We start from the raw sequence: 26,245 nt of genomic DNA, 5'->3' as shown, positions 1-26,245 counted from the left end.
AAGGAAGAGTCTAGATCCATCGCGGCATCTAGATGGGGCACATCTCTGTGTCATGGCCATTTGAGTATGGTGGGTCCTGTGGATACGGTCACCTCCGTCCCAGGAACCAATCTGGCTCTCTCCCGACCCAGGCTCAGTCTTTCTCTGCCTGTGTTTGCCGAGAGCCCTTCGCTCCCATTCGAGGCGGTAACGCGCACTTTTCCCCAGTGGGGAGGGCAGAGCCGAGGCTGCCTGGGAGCCAGGCTGCGCTGTGTGAGGGGGCGGTGCAGGGATACCCCAGCTACGTTCACACCAACAACAAGGGCTTGTTTGAAGGCAGCACAAAACTACCCTGCTTCAGAGACCCCAGCCAGCAGGGAGGGGGTGGGATCAGACCCCTAGGGAGAAGGGGGGGCAGAGGAGGAGGACTTGCGTTGTGGCCGCCCATAGGGCTCCAGTCAGGGAGCAGGAAGCCGTTGGGCAGACAATCACTGCCCCAGAGAGCTTCCAGTCTGGGTAGGTCGAGGGCCTGCTCCCTTTGCTGAGGCCCCGCCTTCTGCCCCATTTCCCTGCAGCCTGAGTGAGCAGGAAGGGAACACAGCCCCTCTGGCCTCTGCCTATGGCTGAACTACCTCTAATGATCCCCCCACCTTCCCTTCCCGCTGCACCAGCTTCACCTCCTGCTCCAGCACACCTGTTGGGCCCCAGCATGGGGCCTCCTAGTTCACTCTCTGCTGGGTTTGACAGAGCTGGGGGCAGGCCCCAGGCTGGGATAGCCAGTGGGCTGCAGGTCAGGATGGGGAGCTGAGCGTGCTGTGGTGAAGGATGGGACGCTGCTGGGGTGTCGATGTTGCACTCACACCAAGGTGAGCTTGACAGCGGCTCTGGATGTAGCTGTTCCTTCTAGGCAGGGTTAGGGCCATGCTACCAGGGGTGCAGCTTTCCTCATGAACCAGCCCCAGGAAGGGTTTCACTCAGCGTCCTAAGGCAAGTGGGGGCCATTATATGATGGGAGGGGGGTAAGTGTGCCTCAGTTCTCACCCACAGCTCCCTGGGTCATCCCCCCGCCCAGCCCTGCCAGTGCCCCTCAGTCCTGGCCCACAGCCCCCTGCTATCCCCGCCCTGGGTCGTTCTCCCGAGCCCTGGCAGTGCCCCTCAGTCCTGGCCCACGGTTGCCTGCTTTCCCAGCCCTGGATCCGCACCGTTCTCTCAATGTCCCATGACCTGCGCACTCACACCCTGCTATTCCAGGCCTCCTGGACTTTCCCAGCTCTCCGAAGCAGTCAGGCATGCGGCACTATGCTGGGCTCACTCTGGCAAAGCGGCACCCACTGGTTACCCCACCCACTCATTTCCTCCGGGGGCCCTAAGAGGGGACAGGAAGGATGAGGGCCTCATCCCAGGCTTGCAATCCACCAAAGGAAGTCATGCTGCAGCAGGAGCCCAGGGCTGTTACCATGCTGCATGGGCTGACTCGGAGCTGGGGAGCTCTCCTTCTGGCAGGGAACGGGTGCTGGGTCGCACTCAGCCCACAATCACCTCCAGGGACAACTGTTGAGCTGGAAAGGTCTCTCTTAGCAGTTGTATGAGCTGGAGGGAGACCTGGGGCAATTGGGGATGGAACAGATGCCAGCGAATGCCATTCATTGCTTGTGTTGCATCCATATGCCTAGGGGCGAAACTTCACAAACTAATTGTGGATTTGCTTTCCGGGAGGTATCCTGGCCTGCACACTGCCCAGGCTGGGACCAGAGCTGGGTTTAAAGGAGACATATGCCATTTTTGGCAGCTCTCCGAAAAGCATCTTGCTTGCGAAAAACTGGAGATGTATTGAGGTCATAAATTAATCAATTCCAGAGTAATTAACCTTTTTACAGTCTCCGATTGCCCAGGCTCTCTCTGCACCAAGTGCATACTCACTGCTTTGGCCCTGATTAGTTTATGGAATTAGTGGGGAGGCCACTCAGCCAGTGGTGTGTGTGGGTGGAAACGGGAGGCTTAGCTAGCATGCCATTCACTGGGAGAGCAGCAGTGCCTTCTAGGTGGATGCAAGAGACCAGCCAGGGTCTCCTGCCAGGGACTGCACTAGGTTAGCACTGGAGTCCAGGACAAACTTAGGCAGAGATGGGATCCAACTTGTCAGGGTTCCCCCCACCACTCTGAACTCTGGGGTACAGATGTAGGGACCCGCATGAAAGATCCCCTAAGCTTATATTCAGTAATCACTCACACCCCCTGTAGTTACTGTCCTTTGCTCCAGTTTCTTTCAGGTATCCTTGGGGGTGGAGAAGCTCTCTCTTTAGCCAGCTGAAGACAAAATGGAGGGGTCTCCCAGGGGTTTAAACAGACTTTTCCTTGTGAGTGGAGACTCTCTCCTATGCAAAGTCCAGCTGCAAGATAGAGTTTTGGAGTCACATGGGCAAGTCACATGTTCATGCATGACTCAGTTTTTGCAGGCTTGTTCACATGTTACCTTGAACGTCCTCATGAGACTTATGTGGATTGGAGCCTTCTGATTCATTGTCCCTTAAGTGCTTCTTGACTGGGCACTTAATTTGCACATTCCTTTCTCAAGAAGCTGACCAGATGCTTTACAAAGGCTACTTAAAAATCAAGTATGCAGCCAATATTCATAACTTTGAATACAATAAAGACATGCATACAAATAGGATGAATAGATTCAGTAGATCATAACCTTTACAGAGATATGTTACATGGCATATGTAGCATAAAACATTCCAGTTATGTCATATATACATTCATAAGCATATTTCCATAAAGACTTATGGGGGGCACCGTCACAGCCTGTACACAAACGCAAGAAGCCTGGGAAACAAACAGGAAGAATTTAGAAGTCCTGGTACAGTCAAGGAACTATGATGTGATTGGAATAACAGAGACACAGTGAGGTAACTCACATGACTGGAGCACTGTCATGGATGGGTATAAACTGTTCAGGAAGGACAGACAGGGAAGAAAAGGTGGAGGAGTTGCACTATATGTCAGAGAGCAGTATGACTGCTCAGAGCTCCAGTATGAAACTGGAGAAAAGATTGTTAAGCCTTGGTTAAGATTAGAGGGCAACAAGGGTGATGTCATGGTGGGAGTCTGCTGTTGACCACCAGACCAGGAGGATGAGGTAGACAAGGCTTTCTTTAGACAACTAACAGAAGTTTTCAGATCACAGACCCTCATGGGGGTCTTCAATCACCCAGACATCTGCTGAGAGAGCAATACAGCAGTTCACAGACAAATCCAGGAAGTTTTTGGAGAGTGTTGGGAACTTCCTGGTGCAAGTGCTGGAGGAACCAACTAGGGGCTGTGCTCCTCTTGACCTGCTTCTCACAAACAGAGAAGAAGTGGTAGGGGAAGTAGAAGTGGGTGGCAACTTGGGCAGCAGTGACCATGAGATGGTCAAGTTCAGGATCCTGACAAAAGGAAGAAAGGAGAGCAGCAGAATACGGACCCTGGACTTCAGAAAAGCAGACTTTGACTCCCTCAGGGAACTGATGGACAGGATCCTCTGGGAGGGTAATATGAGTGGGAAAGGAGCCCAGGAGAGCTGGCTGTATTTTAAAGAAGGTGCAGAAACAAACCATCCCGATGTGCAGAAAGAACAGCAAATACGGCAGGCGACCAGCTTGGCTTAACAGATAATCTTCAGTGAGCTTAAACACAAAAATGAAGCTTACAAGAAGTAGAAACTTGGACAGATGACTAGAGAGGAGTATACAAATATTGTTTGACCATGCAGGGGTGTAATCAGGAAAGCCATAGCACAATTGGAGTTGCAGCTAGCAAGCGATGTGAAGAATAACAAGAAGGGTTTCTACAGGCATGTTAGCAACAAGAAGGCGGTCAGGGAAAGTGTGGGACCCTTACTGAATTGGGGAGGCAACCTAGTGACAGATGATGTGGAAAAAGCTGAAGTACTCAATGCTTTCTTTGCCTCGGTCTTCACAGACAAGGTCAGCTCCCAGACTGCTGCACTGGGCAGCACAGTATGGGGAGGAGGTGACCAGCTCTCAGTTGTGAAAGAACAGGTTAAGGACTATTTAGAAAAGATGGACATGCATAAGTCCATGGGTCCAGATCTAATGCATCCGAGGGTGCTGAGGGAGTTGGCGGATGTGATTGCAGAGCCATTAGTCATTATCTTTGAAAATTCATGGCGATCGGGGGAGGTCCCGGACGATTGGAAAAAGGCAAATATAGTGCCATCTTTAAAAAAAAGGGAAGAAGGAGAATCTGGGGAACTACAGACCGGTCAGCCTCACCACATTCCCTGGAAAAATCATGGAGCAGGTCCTCAAGGAATCCATTTTGAAGCACTTGGAGGAAAGGAAGGTGATCAGGAACAGTCAACATGGATTCACCAAGGGCAAATCGTGCCTGACCAACCTGATTGCCTTCTGTGACGAGATAACTGGCTCTGTGGATATGGGGAAAGTGGTGGATGATATACCTTGACTTTAGCAAAGCTTTTGATATGGTCTCCCACAGTATTCTTGCCAGCAAGTTAAAGAAGTATGGCTTGGATGAACGGGCAACAAGATGACTATATCGTTGGGCTCAACAGGTAGTGATCAATGGCTCGATGTCTAGTTCACAGCCAGTATCAAGCGGAGTGCCCCAGGGGTTGGTCCTGGGGCCAGTTTTGTTCAACATCTTCATTAATGATCTAGATGATGGGATGGATTGCACCCTCAGCAAGTTTGTGGATGACACTGAGCTGGGGGGAGAGGTAGATATGCTGGTGGGTAAGGATAGGGTCCAGAGTGACCTAGACAAATTGGAGGATTGGGCCAAAAGAAATCTGATGAGGTTCAACAAGGAAAAGTACAGAGTCCTGCACTTAGAATGGAAGAATCCCATGCACCGCTACAGGCTGGGGACTGGCTGGCTAAGCGGCAGTTCTGCAGAAGACGACCTAGGGATTACAGTGGACGAGAAGCTGAATGAGTCAGCAGTGTGCCCTCGTTGCCAAGAAGGCCAATGGCATATTGGGCTGCATTAGTAGGATCATTGCCAGCAGATCAAAGGAAGTGATTATTCCCTTTTATTTGGCACTGGTGAGGATCTGGAGTGTTGCAGCCAGTTTTGGGCCCCTGACTACAGAAAGGATGTGGACAAATAGGAGAGAATCCAGTGGAGGGCAACAAAAATGATTAGGGGGCTGGGGCACATGACTTATGAGGAGTGGCTGAGGGAACTGGGGTTATTTAGTCTACAGAAGAGTGAGGGAGGATTTGATAGCGGCCTTCAACTACCTGAAGTGGGGTTCCAAACAGGATGGAGCTCAGCTGTTCTCAGTGGTGGCAGATGATAGAACAAGAAGCAATGCTCTCAAGTTGCAGTGTGGGAGGTCTAGATTGGATATTAGGAAAAACAATTTCACTAGGAGAGCGGTGAAGCACTGGAATGGGTTACCTTGGAAGGTGATGGAATCTCTATCCTGAGATGTTTTTAAGGCCTGGCTTGACAAAGCCCTGGTTGGGATGATTTATTTGGGTTGATCCTGCTTTCAGCAGAGGGTTGGACTAGATGACCTCCTGAGATCTCTTCCAACCCTAATCTATGGTTCTATGAAACTACCCTTTTCCTTATTCCCAGTGAACCAATAGCTCTGAGGACCCCACCATGGATCTGTGTGGGAACTTCTTTATCTAAGCCATTTTATACAGGACATTTGGAGACTGCTTATTATCTAAGCTAGCTATTTGCCTACCTACTGCTCACATAATGCTCTACTCACCCTGTGCGCCTCCTTCTGGCTTATTCTGTGAATAGGAGGCTTATTAAGACAGAATAAGCCTCCTTGGGGACCAGCTCTGCCAGTCTGACACCCCTTCCTGCAGTCACTCACTCCATCTCTCTCTCCTCCTCTTACTCTCACTCCATGGCTTGGCCCTCCAGCTAGGTCACTGTAGTATTCCCCTCCTGGAGGGGGAGGGGTAATCAAAGTCTCTCACTGTCCCAGGCAGTCTTCCAATTCACTGCCCCTTAACAGAGAACCCAGGCCTACCCTCTATGCTGGGCTCCAGCCCAGGGACCCTACAACAAGCAGTCCAGGTCTTCACAGTCCTACCCGTGGATGGATGGATGGGTGGGTGGGTGCATGCGTGCAATCTCTCTCCCTGAGTGACTACAGCCTCTCTCTACAGTGCCTTCTGCTTGCAACCGCTGGGCTTTATACAGCTGCATCCTGTTCCTGCCCAGCTGAGCCTTGTCTGTAATTAGTCCCTGTCTCCTCCTGCAGGTGCAGCTTCTGCAGTTAATTGGTCCACCTGGCCCCCGTAGCCTCCTCAGGCCTTGTGTGGGGTGGAGCCCCCACCATATTGTTATACAGGGCGTTCTGATCACTAGCGACTCCCAGCACATATGTGTATAGCTCAGAAAACATCAGTGCCATTCTCCTGCAGGAGTTTTAGATCTGTCCATGGAAATGGGCGGGAGGGTTATCACTGTGCACACAGATTTTCACTCATATTTGACACACCCACCCCTGTACATCTGGGCCCGAATGTTGATGTTTTCAGCCCAGAGCTCTCCCCTCACAGCCAGACTGGCACTGCTCACTGACTTCCGTTGTGCTTCCCTCTCCCCGTACAGCCGGCTCACACCACAGCTGGAGTCACTGTGCAGTGGGAGGCTGCCTGTCCGTACACAGAGGGCCAAATTCCACCCTGCTGCCTTATGCCCTGCAGCCCGACTGAGGCTATGGGGGGTGGCTGGGAGCAGAACCTCCCAGCCATGAGCGAATGGAGGGGAATTCCCCTTCTGAGTCCAGGCGCCAGTCATAGGAGTGGCCAGATTACTGAGCCGACACATCTAGGGTCTTGGCTCCAGCAGCAGCTACCTTAGGACAGGACAAAAAATAACCCACAGCCCCTAATGCCCAGCAGCTGTGTTTCAAATGGAGATGGTCAAATGCCTCCTTATTCCTGTGCACAAGCGGATAGCGTCTCTTAACTATGCTCCTGAATAACTAGCTCTGAATCCCCCAGCTCCCTTTGGTCGGGTGCTGCAGACCCCAGGTGTCTAACACAGCCCATGGCCAAGCCCCGTTGGTGTCAGCTAGCTCCCACCATGCTGCACTAAGGACAGATAACACTTCCTGCTCCGAAGGCACTGGAACTAACTGCTGTTCTCATTAACATGGCTACTGTGCTAGCACTGAAGGCTTCTGCAGTGCTATGGCATTGTGCTAGGCACTGTACAAACCAAAAATCCAAGGACAGGCCCTGCCCCAAAGACAAGGGGGAGTGGGCAGACAAGGCAGAGAAGTGGGTGTGGGCAAGGGGGTACTACATGGCATAGCTGAGCCAATCAGGGCACACACCTCACCACCCTCCGGCACAATGGCAGAGGTGAGTTTGAGGGAAGGGAGTCACAGGTGGATATGGAGGTGACTCTGGCTGGACTTGTTTCCCACTGGTGTGAGCGGGGTGGCTGGAGAGAGAACGTGGAGGCTGGTGTCAATGGCAGAGCGAAGGCAGACACTGGCCTGGCGAGAAGCAAGCAGGGGGATAGGGAGGGCAGGGGGGTTGCCAGGAAGGACTTTGTGTCTGATGCAGCAGAAGATGGGGAACCACTGGAGGTGTGGGGTGGTGGCAGAGTCTGAGCAGCTGATCTTAGCAGCCACATCAGGAATGGATTTGAGATGAACGAGGCTGCAGGTCTCAAAGCCACAGGGGAGGGGAAGGGAGCGCCATTACCAAGGAGCCAGAGGGGAGGGGAGGGCATTATCGAGGCACCAGAGGATCAGGGCTGAGAGGAGAGGGTGGCCGTGTGGGCAGAGAGGAAAGCGTCTAGTACAGGGGTGGGCAAACTACAGCCCAGGGGCTGAAGCCAGCCCTTCAGACGTTTTAATCTGGCCCTTGAGCTCCTGCCGGGGAGCAGGCTCCAGGAAGGAGTGGGAGGAGCAGGAACATAACGCGCTCTGGGCAGAAGGTGGGGAAGAGGCGGGGCCAGGGCAGGGATTTGGGGGAAAAGTTGGAATAGGGGCAGGGAGGGGGCGGGGCCTCATGGAAGGGGTGGAGTGAGGGCGGGGCAAGGGGCAGAAGGGGGTCGAGCACCCACGGAAAAGAGGGGAAGTCAGTGCCTATGTGCCTAAGAGGGGAAGTCAGCGCCATACAATTTCCATACCCAGATGTGGCCCTCGGGCCAAAAAGTATGCCCACCCCTGGTCTAGTAACTGCAGAGGTTATCAAGGCTTATTCCCTTGCTATCACTAGAGGGCAACATGATGGCAGCTGCTGGAGCCATTATGACATTCCAGCCAGCCAAGGGCAGTACTGTGCCTGTGTGCAAATGGACACATCACCTGTCCATCATGGGGGAGGCTGGCACAGCCCATCACAGGGACACTGGCACAGGCCGTCATTGGGGGACGCTGGCACAGGGCATCACGGGGGATGCTGGCACAGCGTCATGGGGCACACTGGCATAGCCTGTCACGGGGGGATGCTGGCACAGCCTGTTGTGGGAGGTCACTGGCACAGCCTGACATGGGGGACACTGGCACAGCCTGACATGGGGGACATGGGCGATGCTGGCACACCCCATTGTGGGGAGACGCTGGCACAGCCTATCATGGGGGAATGCTGGCACAGGCCATCACGGGGGGGATACTGGCACAGCCTGTAATGGTGGACGCTGGCACAGGCTGTGACTAAAAGGCTGCAGCCAGATCTATTTGGGTGGCACTTCACTGTGTACACGGACCACTCGCCCTGCCATGGCTGCACCAGATGAGAGGGGCCAATGCCAAGCTCCTGAGGTGGAGTCTGTCCTTTCAGGCTTATGAGATGGAGGAGGTCCACGTTAAGGGGAGTGCAAATGTTATAGCTGATGCTTTGTCCCGGAGAGGGGGGCCTGGACTTCTCCAGGTCACTGACTAAAGTGATCCCGCTCGGCTGGGTCTTGAAGAGGAGAGAGATGTGATGAAGTGGAGATTTTCCCTTGTTATGTTGTATGTGAGTCATACTGTTTTGCATGAATGCTATGTGTGCCTCAGTTTCCCTTTGTATTGCACCAATGTCTAGGTGGTGGGAATAAGCGTGTGTGACTTTTGTGAGGGTTTCTCCAGCTGCCTACAAGGATGCTATGGCTGCCCCTTCATAACCTGAGACCCAGGGGGGGCAGTGAGACAAAGGCCAGAGGAGGAGCAACGGGCAGGGTAGGGGCCAGGCAGCTGGAAGCTAGTCGCTCTCTGCTGGCTTGCGGCACAGGAGGAGGGCTAGAGCCCTGGCTCTGGGTTCCCTTCCCCCCAAGATGGACTTAGCTGAAAGTCACTGATTTCTGTGCTAACAAGTTCTGCCCTACACTGTGTTCCTGTCGACTAATAAACCTTCTGTTTTACCAGCTGACTGAGAGTCACGTCTAACTGTGGAGGTGGGGTGCAGGGCCCTCTGGCTTCCCCACGAGCCCCACCTGGGCGGACTTGCTGTGGGAAGCACACGGAGGGGTAGAGGATGCTGAATGCTCCGAGGTCAAACCCAGGAAGGTGGAAGCTGTGTGAGCTTCTTGCTCTGAAGACAGGCTGCTCAGAGAGGAGATGTCACCCAAGTCCTGACTGGCTTTGTAGGGAGCAGTTCCAGAGCATCGCCCCAGGACTCCGTGACACAGGCTGTCAGTGGGGGACACGCTGCCTGTCACGGGGGGCTGCTGGCACAGGCCGTCACGGGAGGACATTGGCACAGCCTGTAATGGGGAACGCTGGCATAACCTGTTGTGGGGGGATGCTCGCACAGCTCTTGACGGGGGAACCCGTCATGGGGGAACACTGGGACAGCCCGTCACGGGGGGGAGGGGACACTGACACAGTCCTTCTTGAGGGGACACTGGCCCAGCCTGTCACAGGGGGAGTCTGGCATTGCCATCACAGGGGGACGCTGGGACAGTCCATTGTGGGGGGTCGGGGGGGGGACACTGGCACAGTCTGTCATGGGGAGACGCTAGCACAGAACATCATGGGGGGTTGCTGGCCCAGCCCATTGCAGGGTGACACTGTCCCAGCCTGTCACAGGGGATGTTGGCACAGCCCTTCGCTGGTGACACTGGCACAGCCAGTCACGGGGCGGGGGGCGGACACTGGCACAGCCCATCACAGGGACGCTGGCATGGCCCATCTCAGGGGTCCTCAGAGTCCTTCACAAAGAGCCCTCCGTAAGGGAGCTGTCTGAGAACAGCCCCAGAAGGCACCGCTGAGCAGAGGGCAGGAGGGGGAGAGCTCAACAAAGCTCAGGCAATGCCAGGGCTGAATGATCATCCCAATGGGCTAGAACTGCAAACATCATGAACAATTAAACCTCATTAACTCCGCAGACAAAGAGCAGGACCGTTCTGAGAGGAGGATGCGACTGAGGGTCGGAAGGCACGAGAACACATGCTGGTTACACAAACAGCCATGAAAGGGCTCTTGAAAAAAAAACACACTGCCTTACCATGCGGTCCAATTGGAAGCATGGTCCTCTGAGAGCCAGTCTACCAATGGCCTCCAACCTTGGGTGGTGTCTACATTGCCTGTGAACAAGCTGCAGTGAGCCCCAACCGTCTGCGTGCTTCATCAGCAGGAAACTGCGAAGGGCCCGATCCTGCTCACCATATGCACCCCACCAGGCCCTTTAGGGCTGGGGTGGGCAAATTACGGCTAGCAGACCCATCAGACCTTTTAATCCAGCCCTCAAGCTCCTACCGGGGAGTGGGGTCGGGGGCTTGCCCCGCTCCGTGTGTGCCGTGGCTCCGTGTGGCTCCCAGAAGCAGCAGCATGTCTCCCCTCTGGCTCCTACGTGTAGCGGCAACCATGGGGCTCTGCATGCTGCCCCCTCCCCAAGCGCCGCCACTGCAGCTCCTATTGGCCAGGAACCGTGGCCAATGAGAGCTGCAGGGGGGGCACCTGTGGATGGGGCAGCGCGCAGAGCCACCTGGCCGCACCTCTGTGTAGGAGCTGTAGGGGGGACATGCTGCTACTTCCAGGAGCTGCTTGAGGTAAGAGCCGCCTGGCACCTGCACCCCAACCTCCTCCTACACCCCAACCCCCTGTCCCAGCCCTGATCCCCCTCCCGCCCTCCGAGCCCCTCAGTCCTAACCCGGAATCATAGAATATCAGGGTTGGAAGGGACCTCAGGAGGTCATCTAGCCCAACCCCCTGCTCAAAGCAGGACCAATCCCCAATTTTTGCCCCAGATCCCTAAATGGCCCCCTCAAGGATTGAACTCACAACCCTGGGTTTAGCAGGCCAATGCTCAAACCACTGAGCTATCCCTCCCTGCACCCCATACCCCTCATTCCCAGCCCCACCCCAAAGCCTGCACCCCCAGCTGGAGCCCTCACCCCTGCCCCCGTACCCCAACCTCCTGCCCCAGCCCAGAACCCCCTCCTGCACCCTGAACTCCTAATTTCTGGCCCCAACCTAGAGCCCACACCCCCAGCTGGAGCCTGCACCCCCTCCTGCACCCCAACCCCCAATTTTGTGAGCATTCATGGTCTGCCATATAATTACCATAGCCAGATGTAGCCCTCAGGCCAAAAAGTTTGCCCACCCCTGCTGTAGGGCCACGGTCTGCTCACAGTTACACTGCTTGTCGAGCCAGAGTTGACGGTGGGGTCACTCAGAACAACAGTGGCCTGCTGAATTCCTCTCCCTTTTGGCCAGTCACAGGAGATCCCAGTCCAGGTTAGGAATTGCCTTCGGAGCCTCACCAGGAAGCTCTCCATGCGACTGAGCTCAGTCCTTGAGGAGGAATCCCTGGTGATTATTTACTGTGGCTTTTCCTGCTCACACCTGCTGAGTTTAGGGCTGCAGAATGCTGCCCACCCATTCTGCCTGTGCTATGGAGCTTAAATTGTGACATGGTTTCTTCCCCACCCAATGTCTGTGACCTCATAACCATCTCCACAGCAACAGCAGGTGATGTTGCGGCAGAGGATTATGACGCCATGAGGACCAGCATTTTCAAAAGTAGCCTTGGATTTAGGGCACCTCTGTTTTCCCTGGGCCTGATTTTCAGGGGTGCTGGCACCCTCAGCTCCTCATTCACTGTAATTAAAGCTGAGGGTGCTCAGCACCAGGTGCCTCAGACTGGGCATCCAACCCTGAGGCAAGTGCTGGCCTGCAGGCATAAGTGGAGAGGTGCTGAATGCCCTGAGTTGCTACTGACTCCATGGGACATGGCAGGGGTTCAGCACCTTTGACTGTAGGGGCAAAGAAGACCTTGAAGGCTGCCCGGTGCCACCTCCCCATTGCAACTTGTCAGAACTCCTCCTTCCATCATCCGACCCATTTGTGAACTTTGCAAGCTGGAGCCGGGTCCTGTACCCAATGAAACCCATGAGAGTCTTTCCACTGACTGCAGCGGGCTTTGGGGGCTCCTCCGTCCCCTCATGTCTGGGCTTTTCTTTCAGCCAGTGCTCCTGTGTGGGTTATGCGGTTAGCTGCATGACATCCAGCTACCCTGGGCCCCACTAGTGCAGGGAAACTCTTATGCCTGCTCCCCAGAAAGAATTGCCCACTGGCACCAAGCCAAGGGGTCCCCCACTGCTTCCTTGTAGCAAGAGGAACTCGTGAGACCTTCCAGTGGCCATTTGGGGCCCAAAGACAGCCCCCTGGATAAGGATACATTCAAGGGAGGTCATTCAGATGTAGTATTGGATGCTGGACCTGTAATCTTCTCTGGCAGAGTTGGATAAGGGTGGGTATGGATTACATTGTTGGTGCCTTTGTGCGTACATTTTCTGTCCCCAGTGAATGACAAGCAATGAAAGAAGATGGTCCCTTCAGAACCCCAGCTCCTGTGTTCGTGCAAACGGCCATATCTCCTCGACAATAAAGAAGCTGGAAAGAGTTGGCCATGGTGGAGAGGTGAGAGCAGCATGTAATTATTCCAAAATAGAATGTCTCGCAGTGTTGTGCAGGAGGTATCAGATGCTCTTTAATGAAGCCTGGGTTTATTTTTAAATGCCTTGGCCATCCGTGATTCGCAAGCTGTATGTTCTTGTGTATCCCTGGCAAGCCCAGCACGACAAATACAAGTTAAAAATAGATGTTCTTGAAGGAATCAAACATGTGGCGAGGACACAAACTGTCGTTCCCCCTGTATGTGTGGGGAACCAGACTGCCAGGCGGATGAAACACATCAGCTGCTTGGCTGACAATGTGGTGCAGACCCCATGGGAGGTGCGTAGTGAGAAGGCACCGTGTGGAGGTTGGTTGCTTTCCCCAGTTCAGCCATCAGGGCAGAGCGCAGCAATTAGAGACTGGCAGAGGCACCAGAACACACCTCACAGCAGAGCTGGACGGGAGCAGAGGTAGGATGGCCTCATTAGAGCAAACCACTGGTGTCTGTGAGCAGGAGCATCGACAGAGACAACAGCTGAGCCGCTAACTCCCCTTCTGGAGCTTCACCTGATTCCCTGATCGCCTGCTCCTGCCTCCTGGTGCTCTTCACTTCTCTGGACTCCAGATGATCCTTTTGCCTCCCCAAAGACACAGTCACTCTCCGAATCTTACCGCTACGTGCCTTACTGCCGTCTCAATGACGAGTCACCCAGCTCCCTGGGCCAGAACAGCAGCCTTGGCTTTGTGCCCGTGGGGGATGGCTATTCCGTCCCATCCTGTTTGGAGGACGACTGGTTCCCTGGGGCATGTCCCGGTGCTTTACGGAATGGCAGATGATGCCTGCAGAAGGGAGGTCATTTCACCTAGCACCTAAACGCAGTCACCTCTCAGGTGGGATGAAGCATCGGTTATGAGCATGCTAGCCACGCTACAGAGCGGCTTTGAACAGGACAGGAAGAGGAAAACCTTATCTAAGTGAAGCAACAGCAGAATATTTTCACTGGCTCAGCTGGAATCTGGCCAGCCCAGCAGGGTTAACACCCCGACTCACATGAAAAGGGCCAGGAGCAGAAGTCGGGATTTCTCTTTTATGCATCATCTGAAAGATGACGCCTCCCCCACTGCAAGGCCTCCTAAAACTAGGCTGAGGCATTGGGTCAGTGCTCTCTGTCAGAGAAGCATACCCCTGCCTCAGCCCCCGCCCCCCCACCAGGGCTCAGCACCCAAGTAATTGGGCCAATACAGCAGAGTGCACCAAGGCCTCTTCCAGTGTCTACCTGGCTTTTCCTTAGCAGCTCCCATGCATGCACTGTGCAGACACAAACCCTTGTAGCTGATGAGCTCATGGCCCACATTGCCAAGGACTTTCTCCAGCCATTGGGAGCCTGCAAAGCATCTCTGGGTGGAGATTATGGTGCTAAAGCACAATTAGCACCAGCACTTGTTTCCTCCTTGGGAGGATGGGGCATTCTGCACAGTTCCTTCTACCCCTGCCATTCGTTCTACCTTTAACCCCCACACCAAAGCCACTGTGACATGGTGGCCTCCTTCCAGGGCTCATTTGTGTCTGTGCCGCTCCATGGGGCCACTCGACATTACACAACCATCACAGCTTGGGATCCGAGAGCAGGAGCCCTGCCGGGTCGTCCCAGCCAATGGGTCTGCGTGCTTCCACAGGCCACTGTAGCCAGTGGATATAAAGCACCTGTTTGATCTTGAAAGAAGTGGGGGATAGAAGAAATAAATAACAAATGTAAATGCAAGAGGAAGGCGATATTTACACCTGATCATAAATATCACCTAGTAATTGCCTCCCTGCAGCTTTATTGGAACAATCTGGGTTAGTAATTAAATCCCCAGCAGGGACCAAGTGTCATTGTGGGTAAACACACGATAAATTATCTGATACTTAAAGGTCAATTGCATGGAAATTTTCTTTTGTTAACTTCATGGCAATAAAGAGCTCCCCAGGGGCCAGGAGAGGCTGGTCACTGGCTCCCAGCAGGAGGAGGACCAAGACGTTCTCTTCCTGCATGTAGCAGGACACAGACTCACCGGCGGCGCCTCCTGCCAGTTGTCCTTGGGAATTAGCCTTCCAGCCTCCACAGCGCACTCTTCAGGCCGGTGTCTCACCTTGCTGCTGGCTCCCATGTCCCTCCCAGGACCCCGGTGCCCCTTTCACTGGGTGCTGCCTCCTGGCAGTACCCCACAGTTCTGGGTCTCCCCCTCCCAGGGGAACCCCCACCCACTATCCCTACCTCACCTCAGTCGTAGGCTCCTGCCAGTCACCAGCTAGCCACCACACCCTGGGGCAGACTGCAGTATGAGCCACTCATCACAGGCGAGGTTGGGTTTGGACCTGCTGCCTCTGCCTACCTGTGGCTGCCCCTGCAACCCCCGTACCTAATAGACCGTACCAGGCCCGCAGCATGGGGCTTTCCTAAGCCGGAGCTCCCAGGCTCCCTTGGCCTTTCCCCAGCCCTGCTCCAAACTGGGTCCTCTATTCAGGTCTCTGCAGCCAGGTCCCTCTCTCTCAGAGCTAGAGAGAGAGTGCTCTTCTGCTCCTGGCTTCCTGGCTTTTATAAGGCCCACTGGGTCTGCTTGGGGCATGGCCCCCAGCTGCGGCTGCTCTGCCAATCAGCCCTGCTCTTCCCCTGCCCCAGCCCTCTCCCAGAGCTATCTTAAACCCCTCTGGGCCTGAGCGGGTGTCCACCCTGCTACACTGCATCTTTGGGTAATCCATGTCTGGGTGCAGACCAACCCAACCCCATCATGGGGGTGTCTGGGAGTACCACTTGAACTCATTCTCTGGTCACACCATCTTAGAGGGCTGTTGGTGACCTTTCTGGTGCCACACTGAGGTGCATGGTTTAATGCCTAGACTCCTGTAGGCCCAAATTGGTGCTGAGCATGTGCAAATCCCATTGCCTTCAACTGGAGCTGCAAGTTGTCAGCCAATCTCAGGGTCATTGTTACTGCTGGGCTCTAAACCCATGTAGTGTTCAGGGATCCAACCCTACCCCTCTTTCCTGTCTCTGTGCCTTCTCCATCCTCCACCTCCTTACCTGCTCTACCATCTCTGTTGCATTCATCATGCCCAGGGACTTGCTGCCCTTGAGAGCAACACTTCAGGAGAGATGTCCCATTGTGAGGTGATGTCTCTTGACCAATGTCGAGATGTTAGAGCTGAAACCATCGACTTCTAGACTATGGCACTGCAGGAAAGGATGGAAGCGTCACTGTAGACCCTGCTGGTTCAGAGCCACCGGGGTAGTTTGGAGATGCTGAGGAGGCCCAGGGGTTCTGGGTATAAGCAGCTTGCCCTGTCTCTAGGGTTGTGGTCTGGTGGTATCCAACAATGCCATCCCATTCAGCCTCCCAGCACTGCACCGGAAGGGTTCCACAGCGCTCAGCCTGCCAAGTTAGCCACAATGTCACTGCCCTAAGAGAGATGCCAAGCTGGCTATATGTTGTGGTGATGAAGACACCCTTGCTACTCCTGCGTGTCTCCTGTCCCACACCTGATGGAGCCACCTTAGGGATGGCCTGCCCCCAACAATAGTAAACTAGGGAAAACAAGCCCATTTCCCCTGTTTACGTGGTTGGTTCCAAGGCTTTGTCCTAAATTTTCCCCGTGTTTCCCACGGTTACTACCGCCAGTGATTGGAACAGCGAGGGCACAAGGCTGGACTCCCACTGAGCCAAGTGACCCTGCTCAGAACTGGTCTGAACAAGGCTTCTGCCATTGTTCCACAGCAATAGCTAGCATAGATGAGCCCTGAGTGTCCCGCTATGCCCTGGATCCTGGCAGAACATGTTGCCCTGAAGGGGTAGGGAAGCAGCTTTAACATCTGCTTGGGGCACCATAGGACCTCCCCAGGTGGAGGCTGCGGAGGTCATGCCCTGGCTTAGCATATGCACCCAGCACCTTGGCCAAGCCTTCTCCACAACTAGTGCCACTCTGTCATGGCAGATTCCTTGGTGAAGGGGAGGTTGTTCCTGCTTCCTGCCTCTGGCATAAAGGCAGGCTGGATTTAGCCCTGTAGCGTCTGGTATGGCAGGGAAGAGGCAGGACTCGGGGTCAGTGAATACAAAAGGGATCCTGTATTGAGGCTACTGGACACAGACATCTCTAGGGCTCTCCTTGGCTGCTTAGCTCCCAGGCACCACAGAGGTCTCCCTTAGTCCTGGCTGGGGCTCAGCAGCCCTGGAATCCAGGCTATAGCTCTCCCCAGGATTCCAGTCATCTGAGCAGCTCTGGGGTGAAGGATGTCACTGAGGAGGGCTGGATGGACAGCAGATGGGAAGCCTGCTACCGTCTCTGACCCCACACAGATCAGCAGGGGCCAAAACTCATTCCCAGGGGTGACAGCTGGGGAACCTCAGGCCAGTGCCACATCCCCAAGCCCATCAAGGCCATCTGCATTCACTGCCCCCCTTGTGGGCAGCCCCCAAGGACTGGCTGGGCCATGGGCACCGAAATCCCTTTGTCCCTCCAGGGCAGGGCTCAGGCACATGGCGGGGGAGTCTGCGCTGCCAGTGCTCTAGGTGCCCAACTCAGAATGCAGCATCTCAGCAAAGTGACAGCATAATGGCCCGTTCCATGGGGCCATCTGATGGAGAGAGGGATGCAGGGGCTCTGGGGAGTGGGGCAGGTGCTCTGGGGAGACGTTTGTGTGGGTGTGGGGAGGACAAGGAGATGGGACTTGGGGATTCTGCCTTCTGGCCAGTGAAATGCCTTCCTGAGAGAGCAGTGGTGGAGCGATGCAGGATCTGTAGGGTCTGCCAGCGTCACCCACCTTGCTCATCAAGGGGTCTGGGGAAAGCCACAGAAACAGCAGGTGGGGCCGCTGAGCACCTGGGCTGCTCCATGCCTCACAGACCGCGGCAGCCTGCTTTCAGTGGGGTGTTTTACAAGCTTGTTGGAGACCCAGATGGGCTTTGAATTATCAGCGAACCACTAGCCAGGGCTGGATCAATAGTGTCATTAACAGGAGGTGATGGGAGCTGGAGAAGGGAACCGAAAGCTGCTAACAGCACAGGAGGGAGTTTGAGCAGTGTTCCGCCTGTCAGCATCGTCAATCACCTTAACGAGGGGATCGGATCCGGATTAAGGAATTGGGGAGGATAAATAATTTTTATTGGGCTCGCAGTTCCTATTTACTAACTGGGATCAATAGCAGGGCAAATTGAGTACACAACACACATTGCAGCACAATTATTTAGCTCTGGGTTAAGATCCTTCAAGACACTGCAGCTCGCGTGCCTTGTTCCCTGTGTTGCCACCCGTTCTTTTTCTCTCATCTTGTGTATATTTCTCTCTCCCTTTTTCTTCTCCTTCTCTGCATCTCTTCCTCCCTTTGTCTCTTTCTGCACGTACATGTCTCTCTCTCTCACTTTCGAGTTTACTCTGTAATGGCTGGAGGGAGGAGGCTAGAAGCAGCAGCCTGTGCCAGGCTGCTATTTATAAATGTAATCCTGAGCAAGAAGCAATCTGCATATTTTCCAGGCGGCAAAGTAAGGTGGTTTGCTTGCAGTTCCTCTCCTTGGCAAATGTTCCTGGCTTGAGATCTCCATACCATAGGTTTGATGTGCAACATCCACACACCCCATGAAAGTTCCCCACTAGCAGAGCAGAGCCAGTAAATCGCAGGGGGTGATCTCTCTCCATAAACTATTCTGTGGAGTATCTTGGCCATGATCCTCTAGTCTGACCTCCTGCAGAGTACAGGCTAGAGAACTTCCCTCCATTCTTCCTGTACTGAGCCCAGTAACTTAGGAAACCCACTCTCAGTTTCACAACATTCACAGGCACGATCAATGAACATAACCCACAGACTCCCACCTCCACACGGATACCAGTCCAGGACTGCTTTTGTTGGTAAGTTACAGTAGTCATGTGTTATTGTTCCCAGCCGCTGACTGGATCCCAATATGTGGGAATGGAGAAGGTTATGACTATGCAGTTGGACATTGGCTGGTTGTGCCAAGTGTTGGCTCTTTGTCAGGATTCACCCTCGGCAACGCTCTGGTTCACAAACCTCTGTGGGCAGCGAACCCAAAAGGATCCCCAACATGACTGAACCAAACTTAGTTTTCAAATTCTAGTCTAGGTAAGCTCTAATTTGGTCCTTTCAAAGGGAATGTCTTCACTGCACAAAACCCCCAAGGTGTGTTCTTACCCCTCATTAGCTAACTTGGCTTTGAATAGCAGTGACGCAGTAGATCAGCTTTTAATTTGGGTTAGCAGCTACAGAGGACCCTGGGACTGAACTGGAGCCGCTCACCCAAGATAAAACACGCATTGAGAACACACCAGGGCTTTTTGCAGTGAAGAGCTACCCAAAATGTCAAGCAGGTCTTGCCTGCTAAAAGGAGCGATGTTAGCACAGAAACATATTCTAACGAACACAGCCGAAGAGTCTAGTGTAGACAGGGCCATGCTGGCTTTAACACACTCAAAACTGGTCAAGTTACAGGCTCTGCTGTAACTTGACCAGCTTCTAGACAAGGCCTGTGATCGGGTTTGCCTCTGGCGCCCCCTCATGGCCAATCCAGTTACAGCTCACACAGCCACAGGTCTCTGCTAGTTGATCGCTGTCTCGTGTGAGGGCTGATGTCCTCCAACCAAGGCACGCTTGTTAAGGTCCAACAGAAATCAGGAAAAGCTGCAACTCTGAACAGGGTCATCCAATGAACCCTCAGTGGGACCTCACCCTTCTGTTCAGGGCTTGACTTCCAATAACCAGTACTCCTGCCACTCTGACAGGGTCGGGCCATCCCTTCCACTGGCCATCGATTCTGGCTTGTCAGACTGGCAAGTTACCTCAGTCTCTGGACTTCTCTCACATCAGGAGAAGCGGAGCTTTGCTCTCCTTCCTGGCCAGCCCTGAAGTGGGCTAGGTTTCTTTCTTTTAACTCCCTTTCCTGTGCCTGACATCTGCTGCAGGTGTAAGGTTGCCAGTTTTGATTGGATGTATTCCTGGAGGTTTCATCACAGAACATAATCTTTAATTAAAGATTAATCTTCAATTCCTGGAGACTCCAGGACAATCCTGGTGGGTTGGCAATCCTATGCAGGTGTAGCAGGGGGGCCTAACTGGATCCACAGGCCCTCACTAACCCCCTCCTTGCCAGTGTGGGGCATATGTGCCCCATCACAAGCTGTCAGTTTAGACAAGAGCTGGTCAAAAAACACAACAGTTTTCCATGAGAAAATGCAGCTTCATAGAAATCAAAACATTTTCTGGGAATGTGTCCATTTTGACAAAAAATTTTATGGGGAAACCATCTGAATGAACCATTTTGCCTTTCTCGCTTCATTTTAATAATGTCAAAACAGGTCATTTTGAAAAGAGAAAAACGTTTCTGTGGTGTTTTGCAAACTGTTACAATTACAAGCTACCACTTTAATTGTAAGGGGTTTCCTGACTGCTTTGAGGTCTGTAGGAAAGTTGTGGGATATGGGTCTGTCAGCCATCACTCTGCGAAGAGTCAGCCTAGAGTAAGGTGGGATGAGTTGTGCCTCACTGCCTTGAGGAGCAGCCTGCTTTGTTTCTCTGTGGTTTTAGTCCTTGTGTGTTAAGGTTCTTGATTTTGAGAAATTAAGTTTTGTTACATTGCAACCTTCAGAAAGATAAAAACATAAATACACTAACTTCTCTTATGCTGTGAACATAACACTTTTGTTTCAACTTTATTGTTTAGCTTCATTCCATTTAGATTTTTAAACCATTCGTTTTAATATTATATTATATTGAAATAAAACCTTTTTATATACCAATTTTTTTCTGAATTTCCATTCCAGGAGAAATTTCAACCTATTGTTCCAATTCAAAACAAAAATGAATTTCATTTGTAAGAGAAATCCCATTTCCCAACTATCTCTAGCCCAGACAAGGCCCTGGGACAGGGGAAAATGTGGCTGGTTGCCCTTTGGCCAAACCAACTAAAAAGGTAGGCGAGGAGAAGGCTGATCTGGAGGGAATGATGACTGAGTGGTTCACACAGAGAGCCCCAAGACCTGGCGTCTACTCTTTGCTCTGCCACTGCCTTGCTGAGTAACCTTGGCTGAGTCACTTTCCTTTCAATTTCTCCCCCTGTGGAATGGGGACACTGGGGACAATGCAGTTGACCATGTGACTGGGGAGGCACTGTTTGTAAAGCACTTTGCAATGCTTTGGTGGGTAGACGCACACTGCAGCTTAATTCATGGATCCTGTCTGCTGCCTGCCCAGCTTAGCAAGTGGTATTTTATTTTTCCAGAGCTGGGTTATTTAAAGGTTCTCATTAATTTTATATCCATTTCCTCGGCTGAACCAATTCATTTAAACCAGGGATTCCTGCTGAGCCCCAAGGACGGGTTGGCCGAAACACTGGCTGTGCGGAGAATGAATTTGCTTGTCAGGTAAATGGAACACTTAAACAGGAATGCTGCTGTGCTGTATCTAGCAGCCTCCGTCCACCCTGAGCCAATCACTGCCAACAGCCAGCTCCATGTGACACCTGTCCAGGGGCCTATGGGCAACCCTAAGCTGAGATATTTACCCCAGTCGAGCCCATTTTATGAGGAGAAAAACCCCTCCCCCACACCCTGCAATGATAGCGGCTCATCTCTAGAGTGTCCCATCACCGCTGGGGTGGAACACATCAGCTCTTTAGCCGGGCACAGTGGCACTATATAAGAGCTGTGGCCAGGAAGGGAAGAAGAATCTCCTGTGATGCTGGTCAACCAAGTGCCAGCTCTGGCCGAGGCCTTAGGGGTTAGCTAAGAACTGACAAACTCATAGCTGGAAACCAAACCAGCTCCCCTGTACGTTAGCTTTGCTCAAAATCAGTATTAATCTTATAAGAATGTATTTAGTGTTCAGACACTATGAAATGCTTGTAAGTTGCTGCCTGCATTAATCTCACTGGTAGTGTCTGTATCCCAGGCTAGAAGGAAATACATACGTTTGCTTTATAACTTGGAAAATGTTTACTCTGAACTTGTGAACCCAGGCACAGAAATAACACACCCCATTCCCCATTCAGGAGCCTTTCAAGACTAAACATGCCATTAAAGAGCATCGCGGCACAAAGGATCGGTGAATGGCCCTCTCCTGCCTTGGAAATGCTACGTGCCAGGGAGCTCGTCGCATAGCCTGGAAGGCTAAATGTAAAAGATGAAACAGGGTCACAAGAGAATTTTTCATCTCTTTGCTGTTGGAACTCTCCCAGGGCCACAGACTGTAAACTGAAGCGAGAGATCGCCCACGGTTATCCCAGGGTTTGCCCTGAAAGACATTTTGAATTGATAGATCACTCCAACTCAGTCACTCATAGGATTTAGATTGCAACTCATTGGTGTGTATATGTTTGCTTGCTTTAACTTGTAAATAATTCTCTTATTTCTTTTTCTTAGTTAATAAACCTTTAGACAGTTTATTACAGGGTTGGCTACAGGCATTGTCTTTGGAGTAGAAACTGATCTGGGGTAAGTGACTGGTCTCTTGGGACTGGAAGCAACCTGACCATTTTTGGAGCAAGTGAACATTTATCACCAAATCCAGTTTGCCTGGCAAGACGGACTGGAGAGCCCCAGGGGACTGTCTATCTGTGACTCCATGGTAGGACTGTTACAGTGATCCAGGTGCTCACGTTTGTTATAGGGTTTATGAAATCTATAGAACACACCACCAGTTCGGGGTGTCTGCCCTATTCCTGACAGTCTGCCCTGAGGCTGGTGCTCACAGCCATAAGCCCCTCCAGACAGCGGGACACCCCCATGCAGCTGGACCAACAGATGGCATTTTCCTTTCTTCTTTGATCAACAGGCTGCCTTAGCAGCCACAGTATCCCCAGCGCAGATGGCGATGCTTGAGGACTGTTCTTCTGGTGACCCCTGCACGCAGGGCCATGGCTGCAGCACTGAGTGTAAGGGAGGAGGGACCAACTGCATGGTCAACACCCTGGGGTTTCCTAAGAAGCCTCCATCTTGACCCAACACCAGCCTGCTTTGCACCAGGGACTGCCATGCTCCTGCAGGGGAAGAGTGGTATCTCACGATGACAGAACAAGGCCCCTGAGGTCACACTGGGGACACAGTCTTTGGGAATTCATATTAGGAGGGAGCTCAGTGGCCCACCCACATAGCCTCATTAGCAAGGGGTTACTGCATGCCGCCCCAAAAGCCTGCTCTGCAGGACACCTGTGTCCTACCCCTGCCACTGACTCACTGTCACCTTGGACAAGTCCCTTCTCTCTGCCCGGGTGGGGAGCAGTGTGAGGCTCAGTGAATGCTGGTGGAGCACCCTGAGTTCCTGGCAGGGAAGGTGCACAGGGTGCTGACCCTTGAGGTCTCTGTGGAGCCTTATGGCGGGTCTCCATTCCATACGAGCCCAGCAAGCCGCAGCACAGGGATGGGGGACAAGGCAGCAATGACTAATGCACCAGTTGAGCTGTCTCTTGCAATGGGAACCTGCAAGTGGGTGAATTCTGCATGAGCAGTAGTGCTAGGAAGGAAAAGTACTCGTGAAGTAAGCAGGGAGCAGAGCTGTCCGCTCTGATCTGCATCCCAGCTGTCCGCAAACAGAAATGCCGTTGCCCCTCTGGAGACCAGGGGGCTGGACCAAAGAGAAATTAAGTTAAGATCCTTATTGTTGCATCAGATCTAATCATGGTGCCGCGTGGGTGTGCGAGAAAGCCAGGCAATGGGCAGGCAGCCTGACAGCGATCAATGAGCAAGAAAAGCCAGTGGAGACCCGCAGCAAGATTCTCCAACTCATCCTGGGGAACAGCGTTATTGCTTGTGATGGGCACCCAGATCAACAGAGCGAGGGCCGACACGGCCAACCAGCGCCTGACGCAGCCGTGTGAGCCCCAATGAGTGAAGCCGGAACACAGAGTGGAGTCATGTCTTCCTGCCTGTAAGGCAGGGGCTGGTATAGCATCGTCTGGAGCCAGGGGGTACTGTGGGGAGACACGATGCACACCTCCTGCCTCCTGCCACTGCCCCTCAATCCTGCCCCACAGCTCTGTCCTGCCCATGTATCTGACCCACAGCCCCACCTGCCATTCCAGCTCAGAGCTGTGCTAACGTAGAACCAGGGAGGAGGAAGGCCCTGGATAGACCCAGACCAGGACTGCAAAGGTGGACTAAAGCCCAGGAACCAGAGTCAGGGCCAGAGAGTCTCTACAGCCAAGGGGCAGGGGAGGGGAGCTGACTAGGAGGCTGGGTGGGGCTGGCAGGTGGTATGGCGGCTACCTGGGAGGGGGATGGCCCTTGAAGAGCACATGGCCTCAGCCAGCCTGTGGTCAGTCTCACTGAAGGCTCTGCAAGGGGCCCTTGGCCGGCAGGGACCAGACACCACTGAAAGGGGGGGACAGGCCCAAGCTGAGGACCCCCGAACGCCCTGATAAGACTTTCCCAGCCCCTGCCCCTCTGATCCCGTGGCCACGTCCTCCTTCTCCATCTCTGAGATATGGTAAGGAAGCTCACATCCATTTCCCCTTTCATTATTGTGAGATAGGCTGGGTATCGATTGCAGACATTGTTCAGCCGCTGGACGAGAGAATCTGCAGCCTCGGGAATGGGACGTCTCTGGGCTGTACCACCAAAGGCCCATGGCCCAGGAGCGCAGCCATCCTCCCACAGCTGCACTGGGAGTGGAGAAAGCCCCCTTTGCCCTTCCCCCACGACCCTCCCCACCGCCCATCCAACAGATTAAACAAGCTGCAAGTTTTAATGAAGCCAGACAGGCCCATAATGCAGAACAGAAGGAGAACAAGTGCAAGAAGAAAATGCAGGATCAATACCCACAATCCAATTCATTAGGCAGCTTTTAAAGAGACACAAACAATCTGCCAATAGCACTCTAGTCATCTGAAGCCCATTAACTCTTAACGGATGGTCATCTGGCTGGGTTTGACAGGCAGAAATTGGATTTCTAGGGCCCTGCATGAGTCTTCCCATTTAAAAGGCAAAGTTTCTTGGCAATCCAGAGGGCTGGAACCAGTGCTTCGTTTGTAACAAAAGAGGTGCCAGGGCTCAAGCAATTAGGTGCTGCGGCACAAGCAATTTTTTTATGTTCATTACTGTTGCAGCAAGCCCAGAGGTGCCGGGGCTCTGAACTGCCGAGCCCAGAGGTGCCAGAGCTCTGAACTGCCAGGCCTAGAAGTGCTGGGGCTCTGAACTGCCGAGCCCAGAGGTGCCGGGGCTATGAACTGCCAAGCCCAGAGGTGCCGGGGCTATGAACTGCCAAGCCCAGAGGTGCCGGGACGCTGAACTGCCAAGCCCAGAGGTGCCTGGGCTATGAACTGCTGAGCCCAGAGGTGCCGGGGCTATGAACTGCTGAGCCCAGAGGTGCTGGGGCTCTGAACTGCCAAAGCCAGAGGTGCTGGGGCTCTGAACTGCCAAACCCAGAGGTGCCTGGGCTCTGAACTGCCGAGCCCAGAGGTGCCGGGGCTCTGAACTGCCGAGCCCAGAGGTGCAGAGCTCTGAACTGCCAGGCCTAGAAGTGCTGGGGCTCTGAACTGCCGAGCCCAGAGGTGCCGGGGCTATGAACTGCCGAGCCCAGAGGTGCTGGGGCTCTGAACTGCCAAACCCAGAGGTGCTGGGGCTCTGAACTGCCAAGCCCAGAGGTGCCGGGGCTATGAACTGCCAAGCCCAGAGGTGCCGGGGCTCTGAACTGCCAGGCTCAGATGAGCCGGGGCCATGAACTGTCAAACGCAGAGGAGCCGGGGCTATGAACTGCCAGGCCCAGAGGTGCTGGGGCTATGAACTGCCAGGCCTAGATGTGCCAGGGCTCTGAACTGCCAAGCCCAGAGGTGCTGGGGCTCTGAACTGCCAAGCCCAGAGGTGCCGGAGCTCTGAACTGCCAGGCCTAGAAGTGCCTGGGCCATGAACTGTCAAACGCAGAGGAGCCAGGGCTATGAACTGCCAGGCCCAGAGATGCTGGGGCTATGAACTGCCAGGCCTAGAGGTGCCAGGGCTCTGAACTGCCAAGCCCAGAGGTGCCGGGGCTATGAACTGCCAGGCCTAGAGGTGCCAGGGCTCTGAACTGCCAAGCCCAGAGGTGCCGGGGCTATGAACTGCCGAGCCTAGAGGTGCCGGGGCTCTGAACTGCCAGGCCCAGAGGTGCCGGGGCTCTGAACTGCCAGGCCTAGAGGTGCTCAGCCCTAGCACAAATTAAGCACTGGCTGGAACTGGGGAAGGCCCTGTAGTAGCCATGCCCTGGCGTTCAGTGTAGCTAGCGGGGGCCTGAGCATACTCAATTAGTTGCTTCCCCCTCCATTCCTGCTGCTGGAGAAAGATGGGCCCTGAAATTGTTTGTTGGCACCCCACAAAAGTGTAGGGCCCCAAGCAATTGCCTCCTTTGCTTGAGGCCCTGCCCCCTTTTTCCCAGCCACCCCCTCCCACCTTGCTCTGGGGAGCAGGTGTAGGGA

The sequence above is a fragment of the Chelonia mydas genome, chromosome 10, assembly GCF_015237465.2.
Source record: "Chelonia mydas isolate rCheMyd1 chromosome 10, rCheMyd1.pri.v2, whole genome shotgun sequence".
Taxonomy (NCBI): Eukaryota; Metazoa; Chordata; order Testudines; family Cheloniidae; genus Chelonia; species Chelonia mydas.
This window is presented reverse-complemented; position numbering follows the sequence as displayed.